Genomic DNA, 9,903 nt, shown 5'->3' with positions numbered 1-9,903 from the left:
GCCGAAGTTGGAGGCTCAACCGACTGAGCCACCCAGGCACTCCACCATCCCACACCTTTGTAACACATGCTGTTGTCCCAGCTTGAAATGCCCTTCCCCACCTGGCAAACTCCTATCTACATTTCAAGGCCCTGCCAAAAGCCACGTTTTCTGTGAAGCCTCCAGCAACTCCACAGCCTTTTAGACAAATGCGTTTCATGATTGCATCACCCTTTTGTTATTAGTCAGGGTTCCACCAGAGAAACAGAACCAGGAGGGGATATAGTAAGAGATTTATTGCAAGGAATTGGCTTACACAACTGCAGGGGCTGGTTAAGCAAGTCCCAAATCTGTAGGGCAGGCCATCAGGAGGGAAGGTTGAAACTCTCTGACATGAGCTGAAGCTGCAGTCCACAGGCAGAATTTCTTCTTTTGCAAGGCAACCTCAGTTCTGCTCTTAAGGCCTTTCAACTGATTGAATCAGGCCCACCTACATAATCTCCATTAGTTAAAGTCAACTGATTGTAGACGTTAATTATATTTACAAAATATTTTCATGGCAACTTCTAATTTAGTGTTTGAGTGAATAACTTGGGATTAAAACCCAACTAAGCTGACACATCAAATTGACCATCTCTATTAGTTTCCTAGGGCTGCCATAACAAAGTACCACAATCTGGGTGGCTGAAAACAACAGAAATGTATTCCCTCTCCATTCTGGAGGCTAGAAGCCCAAAATCAATTAGTCCCATCAGCAAGGCCATGCTTTCTCTGAACGCTCTAGGGAGAACCCATTCCATACATTTCTCTTAGTTTCTGGTGTTGCTTGAAATCCTTGGCATTGGTTGGCTGATCGATGCATTGCTTCAACCTCTGCCTCCATTGTCATTCTTCTGATGTGTGTCTGTCTCTGTCTCTTCTACTCTTCTTCTAAGGGCACCAGTCACATCGGATCTGGGCTCACTCTGATGACCTCATCTTGATTATGTCTGTCAGGACCAAATAAGGTCATATTCATAAGTACCAAGGATTAGGACTTCAACATATCTTGTTGAGGGACTCGATTCAATCTGTTAACACCCTCATACTTTATTACAATGCTTAGTACATTGGGTCGTGTTTAATTTACCCCTAGCCTTGTAACAAAAAGAATGTAAGGGACTTAGAGTATGAGCTGTGGTCACTTCATGATCGCAGAACTTGGCATAGAGTCAGACACACAGAAAGTGCTCAGTTAATGGCTGGCTTTGTATCTCACACTCACTTCTGTAGGCATCTCTTTGAACTTGCTGGGGAGGTGTCTAATGGAAGGTATAACCTGGTTAAGTGCAGGGAGGAGTTACTCCCATAATGTGACAAACACGAATTCTTCAGGCCTTGTTCCTGGAAGGGCCTCAGTGTCCTTGAAAACTCCTAATAGGGGAGTTTTCAAAAATCTGGCTCCCAGAAACCCTGGGAGACCACCCAGGAAAGGAAAAAGAGGCTGACTGAGGCTCCAGTTCTCTTCCCTAAAACCAGAGCATTGACACTTTTATCTGCCGAATGCTTTGAGCTGCCTTCTGAGACTACAGCACCCTCCTCCCTAATTACCAGACGAACTGGTAACAACACCACAGAAAGTGTGTTGTCCAAGCCCACAGAAGGTCAGTGGCAGAACAGGAAATAAAATGGACTAAAAAGGTGTGGCAGAAACCTGTGGATGTCTGCCAATATGCATTCTCCTCTCCTTTCTGAACAATGGAACCCCTGAGTCGTTTGCTTGTTTCTCTGGGCCCATGGTCTTCCAAAATAAAGACTAGAATTCCCAGCCTCCTTTGCAGCCAGGCATGGCCATATGACTGAGAGTGTAGCCAATGGGCGATAAGTGGTATTGTCAGATGGCGCTTCTGAGTAATCTCCCTAAATGAAACTCCCTTACCCTTGCTTCTTCCTGCTCGCTGGATTGTGGCTATGAAGACCAGAGCTCAAGCAACCACCTCGAGTCATGTGGTAAAACCACTCAGAGTGGTTAAACAACATGGCAGAAGGAACCCTAACACTGTGAACACTGAACCAGTCCTGACAACTTCCTTCCAGGCTTTGCTTATGTGAGGGAGAAATCAACTTCTATATTGTTTATGCCACTGTTTCTATGTGTGTGTGTGTGTGTGTGTGTATGTGTGTGTGTGTGTGTGTGTGTGTGTGTGTGTGTGTTTTGTCCTATGCAGCCAAATCTAATGCTGAGTGATAACAGAATTAATTGCACAAGAATTCCTCCCACATCTGGCTCTGATAGTGTGGTGGTTTTAAAACAAGGCTGCAAATTATTCAACACTCCCTTGCCTTGAATCAGGGCAGACTTGTAACTGCTTCAACTATTAGATTATGGTAGAAGTGAAGCTCCTTGACTTCACTGGCTAGGAGCGAGAAGCCAGCTGTGAAGCTTCCACCTTGTTCATAGGATCACTGTTCGTGCAGCTTGAGCTGCCAGGGAAGAAATCCCTATCTTGGTGTTGTCATGCTGGAGAAGCCCCAGGTGGACAATCTAGCCAACAGTGCCGGCTGCACCCAAACTTCCGCTGGCCCAGACAGCCCAGGCATAAGGCAGGTGAGTGAAGAAGCCATCTTGGAAGTGGTTCCAGGATGCTAACCATTCAGGTCACTTCATCTGTGGCCCCAGATGTCACGGAATGGAGAAGAGAGGTGCCCTTTTCAAATTCTTGACCCACAGAATCCAGGAGCACAAGATGGTTGTTGTTTCACACCATTAAGTTTGGGGATGGTTTGTTACTCGGCGATAGATAACTAGAACAAATGGATGGTTTTAGCCAAGGTTTTTAATTCAGGAAACATTTACTGAGCATCGACTATAGTGCCAGGCACCATGCTAGAGTCCAGGCACACTGTAACGATCAAGTGTCAAAGAGAAACAAAACTAGACACTACTTAAAGCGGTAATGACAGATTTTAAGCAGTAGCATGTTATCCCAATAGGGAAGAGGGCCCAGCATGAATGGATTCAACTTTGATTTGCACAGAATGACTGGGCATTTTAAATAGGGTCAGGGAAGTGAAAAATGACAAAGGAGTAATCAGCATAAATGCTGATAATGCCAGCTGTGTCTGTGGCTGGCAAATATCAAAGTTAGGATTCTATTCTCACACAGAGAGAGAGGCCCTATCCTTCCTGATTACATTGTAAAGGAATGGCTTTCAGTCCTTGAGAAAGACACTCTTGAATTGTAGGAGATACACATACATCTCACAGGGACAGAGAAAGGATTTATAACTGCAAGCCCTTCTTAGTAAGTTCTCTAAGAAAGGGTGGTCAGGGACTGACAGGTATCAGCTATGACAAATAGTAAATTCTTTGGACAGCCTTGAGTTTTCTGAGGCAGATACTTAAGCAGGGGGGTGCTAGGGTCATCTTGAGAGTGCAGCCTTGAGCTGTTAAAAACTCTGTTAATGTTTACATTTTTAATATGAAGGGAGGTAGATGTATAAAATTATCTGTCTTCAGTCCGTCACCTTCATAGGCCAAAGTTAAGGCTTGGTTGAGAAGTGGGCTCAGAGGAGCCTGGCTAGGGTTTGATCAAGGAGAAACTCTTTGCCACAAGGCATATTTTCAACACCATGGTGCTTAGAGTGCAATGGAATAGAGTGCAAATATTAAAAAGGTATCTTACGGGGTGCCTGGGTGGCTCAGTCGGTTAAGCGTCCAACTTTGGCTCAGGTCATGATCTCACAGTTCGTGGGTTTGAGCCCCATGCAAGGCTCTGTGCTGACAGCTCAGAGCCTGAAGCCTGCTTCGGAGTCTGTGTCTCCTCCTCTCTCTGCTCCTCCCATGTTCATGCTCTGTCTCTCTCTGTCTCTCAATAATGAATAGGCGTTAAGAAGAAAAAAATTAAAAATAAAAAAAAAATTTTTTAAAAAGTATCTTACTAGAGTTGTGGTTAAGTGTTTTGAAGAATTACAGGGCACTAAAACCTGGTTTAGTTGAGGGTTTTAGGAAGGCTTCTCTGAGGAAGTAATGTTTACATGGATACCTGAATGGTAAAAGTGACATCAGAGATTTGAAACGATATTTTAGGTTAATGTGGAGCTCCCTCTGCTGGGAGGGAAATTTGGGGAAATGAATAGTTTTGTATCTCCCATAGAAGGACAGAGTGAGTAAGCTGTATTTTTTTTTTTTTTTAACATCTGGGAAGCTGGTCCAAAGTTTTTTTTATCAAATATTCTCTATTGTCAAGGGGACCACAACCAAAAAAGTTAAGAGGCATAAATGTGGCCTGATTCTCTCATTTTAAAGATGGGGAGCCTGAGGCACAGAGTATGGAAAGAGCCTCAAACAAGTTGGTGTCTCCGATACAGGTAGAATTTAACCTTCCATCCTTGTTGACTCACAGCCTCCCTGGAGGAAAGGGGCCTTCCATGAACATCTCCCCCGGGACTCCAGGAGGGGGATGGGTTTGGAGTGAACCATGCCAAGCAGCTCCCACACAAGACAACCTGCTGAGGACACCAGACTGGTGGGAGGTGACTCCACCCACAGAACAGTCTGCTGGTTGGTACTAGAAGGCAGGTGTGAGAGAAAGGCCTGGAGCTGTGCCTTTTGGCCTCTGTCTGGATGTTCAACACAATTAAGATCTGCGGTCAGATTAGAAAACAGACACGGATTACAACTCATACTGTCTCAGATCAGTTTACCAGATTGGAATGCTTCCTGATACAGGCTCAGCTGCCGAGAAAAGAAGGATGGCTCTACAAAACATGGGTTCAAGCTCCAGATAATGGTAAGGGCTGTCATTTATTGAGCATTTATATGTGCCATGAACTACTAGACTTTATTTTTCATGTATCATCTCCTTCCACTCTCATGACAACATTGCAAGGTAGACAGATGAGGAAATTTAAGGCTCAGAGAGAGGCGAGGTGATTTATTCAGAGTCAAATGACATGACAGTGTAGAGCGACGGTCTGAGTCCAGGTGTCTTGATTCCTAATTCAGGATTTCCCACCACACAATTCACTGGCAGACTGCTGTGAGGCCAAAAGGCAGCTTAGTTTAAGGCGTACGAGCACAACCTTGGAGCCCACTTGCCTGAGCTCACACCTCAGCCCCATCACAGACTGCTGGGTGGCCTTAGGCAAGTTACTTAACCTCTCTTGACTCAATTTGCTTATCTATAAAATGGTGATGATTATAATAGTACCTCCTAAGTGGGGTTTTTGGGAGGATCGAGTGATACAGTCCACACAGCCACCCCAGGCTCAAAGCAGGGTGGGAAGAGTTTCTGCAAGGGCAAATGGAAGGTGTCCAGTACCTTGCTACTCGAAGTGTGCTACTCAGACCAGCAGCATTGGTACCACCTGGGAGCTATCAGAAATACAACAGCCTGTTAGCAGAGATAAAGCACTAGGAATGGCCCCTGCCCAGAGTAAGCCCTTTACAAATGTTACTGATGATGCACCCATAGAGAGCAAATCCAGCTGGGACCTTAATTCTTTCTGCACCACTTCCCAAATTGAGTACCTTGTTGTTTCCTTGGATTTGTTGTTTGTTGTTTGGGGAGCTTATTTGTTCTTTGACCACGCCATTTCGTTTCATCAGCTGTTCAACCAACAAACAGATCTCTCTAGAAGGCACTTTCAATTTGTTGTATTAACTCCCTTCGTAGGGGTCATTACACCCCTTTGAGAGTTTGACTTGGTGTATGGTAGATGTGGAATTTCAAACATTAGTGGAAAAAAGATGGCTGACTCAGTCAATGACTGAGGCAACTTGATAGCCATTCGGAAAAAAATAAAGTTGAATCCCAAACTCACACCTTATTCCAAAATAAATGCCAAATGATGTAAAGATGTAAAAGTAAAAATTGATAATAAAAATCCAGCAATAAAAGTATTGGATGAAAGAGCCAAGAGACCATTATAGAAAAGACTTATAAAGTTGACCACATAAAATTTTTAATATTCAGTAAGGTCCAAAATAATATAAACTCAAAAGTCAAAAGACAAATCAGAAAGAGATATTTGCAGATGACATTTACCCGGTATGTGAATCAACAGGGAAATAAAAGAACAGAAATGAAAATGGCTGAAAGATTTGAATAGACCATTCCCCCAATAAAGAAATACAAATGATCTATAAACATTTCAAAATGTGTTCAATTTCTCTATTTAAAATGAATGCAAATTAAACTTACTCTGAATTATTTCTTCACCTCTCAGATTAGCAAAGATTTAAAAGGTTATTAATTCCAGCATTGGCAAGGATGTGAATAAACAGGTACTATTATCCACTGTTGGTAAGAATGCAAACTGGTATAACCTTTTGGAAAGCAATTAGGCAACATTTATTAGAAATATTAATTCTCATATCCTTTTGATTCTGCAATGTCACATCAACAGAAATAGATTCACAAGTCCTCAAGAGATGTGCTAAGAAAAGGAAGCCTACTGCAATATCATGTATAAAAGCAGAAAGTTGTTAATGACCTAAATGTCCACTAATAGGAGATTATAAAGTATTGTACATTCATACACTAACATACCACAGTATCATTAACAAAAGTGACACTAATTCTAGGTGTTTAACATACAAATGTGCTTAAGATGCATCATTAAGTCAAGAAAAGCAAGTTGTAGAGCTATATAGATAGTATAATCCTATTTTGGTAAAATTTGTTAACATACACAAAGAAAAAAACTCTTAAGAAAATATCCACCAAACTATTAACTATTATATTTATTTCTGGTGAGTGAGATTCTGTGGGCCTTTACTTTTTACTCAATTTATTCATGTTTTTCAACAAATACTTATTGATTACCTACCACCTACCTATCATTGATCTCAAAGGAACTCACATTCTATGTTTGCACAACACTGGAATTCTTTTCAACAAACATTATTATCATATTAGGGAAAACAGGTTAGACATTTAAAAGAGTACGTTTTATTTTTTTTAATGTTTATTTATTTGAGAGAGAGAGAGAGAGAGAGAGAGACAGAAAGAGAGGACGAGTGAGAATGGGGCACAGGCAGAGAGAGAAAGAGAGAATCCCAACCAGGCTCTGCACTGTCAGCGCAGAACCCAATGTGGGACTCAAACTCACAAACCATGAGATCATGACCTGAGCCGAAGTTGGACACTTAACCAACTGAGCCCCACCCAGGCCCCAACAAGTACGCTCCAGAGATGATTTTACTTGCTGGCCCTCTTTACCTCCTTTCTAATCTACTGCACCAGTGTCTGGAATCCAATCCCCCTGCTCCCTCTTTCCACTCTGTGCCCTCTCTTTTCCTTCCACTACCAGGATATCCCCCAGTCTTTCTGCTCAACTTGGGGCCAAGCTCTCCCATGAAGCTGTCAGTGATACACCCAGACTGTGATACCTACCTCTGAACTGACAATGAAGCTCATAGACCACCCTCTCTGCAATCATGTGGGATCCCCTGGGAGCCAGGGGCCGGCCCTATCATCTATAACATGCCATCATACACATAATGCCGGGCACACAGAAGGCGCTCAATAATGCTGGCTGGATGAGGTCTGTGTTGGTGATGGAGCTACGCTGCTCAGATCACCCTTCCAGAGAACCTTGCTCTGATCCCTGGGAGGATGACTGTCGGGACCATAGCAGCAGGCTTGAACGTCTGGCTAACAGTTGGGTTTAGCACTAGAGGACAGAAGAAGGGTGAGGTCAGAGGATTTTATTCCTCAGGGGATTGCTCCCTACTAGGCTGGCCCTGTCCCTCTACCAATGGTCCTAACTCCTATCAACTAGATCTCTCCATTTTCTCTCTTGCAGAATTCCAGTAACTGCTCTCTCCCTTCCCCCTTCAGGCCTGGGGTGACAATGGCTCCCTGTTGTTACCAGCTCTGGAGTACTGCACCAGCTCTTGTGGCTCTTAGTAAACCCTGCCCAGAGTTCTATAATTAGCCCTTTAGTAAATGTTCCTCATTTCTTCAGCCAAGTGTGCCATCTGTCTCCTGCTGGGCCCCTGACTGCTATAACCACTGTTCCACGCAAGATTTTTTTTTATAATAGCAGAACACTGGAAACAAGCTAATTGTGAATCATTAAAAACTGATTAAATAAATTATGGCACATCTGCTTAATGGTGTTACATGCTACCACTAAAAAGGATTCAGGAGATCTAGTCACCTGCATGAAAAGATGCCCAAGCATTTGTTAAAATTTTTAAAAGCAAGATTCGGAATAGCCTGCACTGTATGAACTCATTCATTCAAAACGTAAAATCTACATTTGTTAAGGCTGGGATTGCAGGTGAGGACACCCCTGCTCAAAACAAACCTAACAAAAGCATGAAGGGGGGCGGTGAGGATTTTCTGACCCCATCTCTTTCTATCACTCATCTCTGCTTTCCTGTGTGGTATCTTCACGCTTAGGCAGGTGGTCTTCAAGTGGTGGCGGAGAAAGTACCTGTTCGGCTCACAACATCTGGACATCCTGACAGCTGACCACCTCAGCACAGAGGGCCTTGTTCCCAACTGCTTTAGCAAAAAATCCTGGGCCAAAGCAATCAGGACAGACTTGGACTTATGCTAACCACTGAATCATACATACTGAGAGTGGAGAGGGAGGATCCCTAAGAAAAAGGGGGCATTTCTTCCCGGAGTAGGAGACACAGAGCAGGTGTAAGCAGCAGAGATCCACTTAGAGGGAATATTTGTAGTTGATATTTGTTATGTTTTTTGGCTTCCCAGTATCTAAACCCCCCTCCCTATTCTGGAGAGTCTCCTACCTTCTAGAGCACGTATACTGGAGCCTACCCCCTGCTATACATACTGAAAGTGCCAGAAAGGCACTTTCCCAGCCTCCCTTTTTGCCAGGCAAAACATGTGACCCAGGCTGAGCCATTAACATGCTCTCATCTCAGGCTTTGGCTCTCAAGCTGGTAATACAAAAAGGGGCCTGTGTCAGGGCCCCCGGGTGGCTCAGTTGGTTGAATGTCTGACTCGATTTTAGCTCAGGTCATGATCTCACGGTTTGTGGGATCGAGCCCCAAGCTGTCAGCACAGAGTGTGCCTGGGATTCTCTCTCTCTCAAAATAAATAAACAAACAACTTAAAAAAAAAAAAGGCCTGTTTAGACTCTATCCTGGTATAGGGTGCAGCCATGGAATGATGTGGGGCATTGTTCTTGGTTGTCGGGCCTCTAAGATTGGTTTTCTGGCCCTTGTAGGATCTGTGACTACAAAAAGAACTTTGTATTAAACCCTCTTTCTACTTTCTATCTAGAGGTTCAATTTCTACAGTTTGCAATCAAGAAGGTTGATCAATGCCTACATGTACATATTGCATGTTTGTATATGTGTGAAATATCTTTGGAAAGATAAAAACAAATGTGAATATTGGTTACCTACCTATGGTAGGATCAGGACAGTGGGAGAAGAGGGAAAGGGGCTTTTACTTTCATGTCCTTTTGTACTGTTGGCATTTATTTTTTATCACGCATATTACTTTTATAATGAAACAACTAGTTAGTAAAAAGATACCCGGATAAATAGGATAAGAAAAGGGTACAATTTTTCAGGATTTCCACAGAAACAAATGTCTTCACCAGACCTTCAAAAGGAAGTTATCCTCACCTCTGTTGTGAATGGGGCCAAATCTAGAAGCGAGTGAGAGTGTACCACCTCAGACACTGGGCCTAAGTGATTAGCTCTAGCCCTGTAACTCACCTGGTCACTTTCCATGCCTCCCCATTACTCACAGAATAAATCCCAGTCTCCATCCCGGCCCTGAAGCCCATGGCAATCTGAGTCCTGTGTACTTTGGAGATCTCTCCTCATCTTTACATCGTGCTTAGAAGACTTTCTTCCAGCCCTGCTGGCCCAGATCCTAAGGGTATTACCGTCTTCTCTGATCTTCCGATGCCATGACTTTTATTCCTTCTTCAGGCCCTCATCAAGTTTTG

This window comes from Lynx rufus, unplaced genomic scaffold, assembly GCF_022079265.1.
Source record: "Lynx rufus isolate CCGP_SWC_20201006 ecotype Redwood Valley unplaced genomic scaffold, mLynRuf1.p SCAF_10, whole genome shotgun sequence".
NCBI classification, from domain to species: Eukaryota; Metazoa; Chordata; class Mammalia; order Carnivora; family Felidae; genus Lynx; species Lynx rufus.
This window is presented reverse-complemented; position numbering follows the sequence as displayed.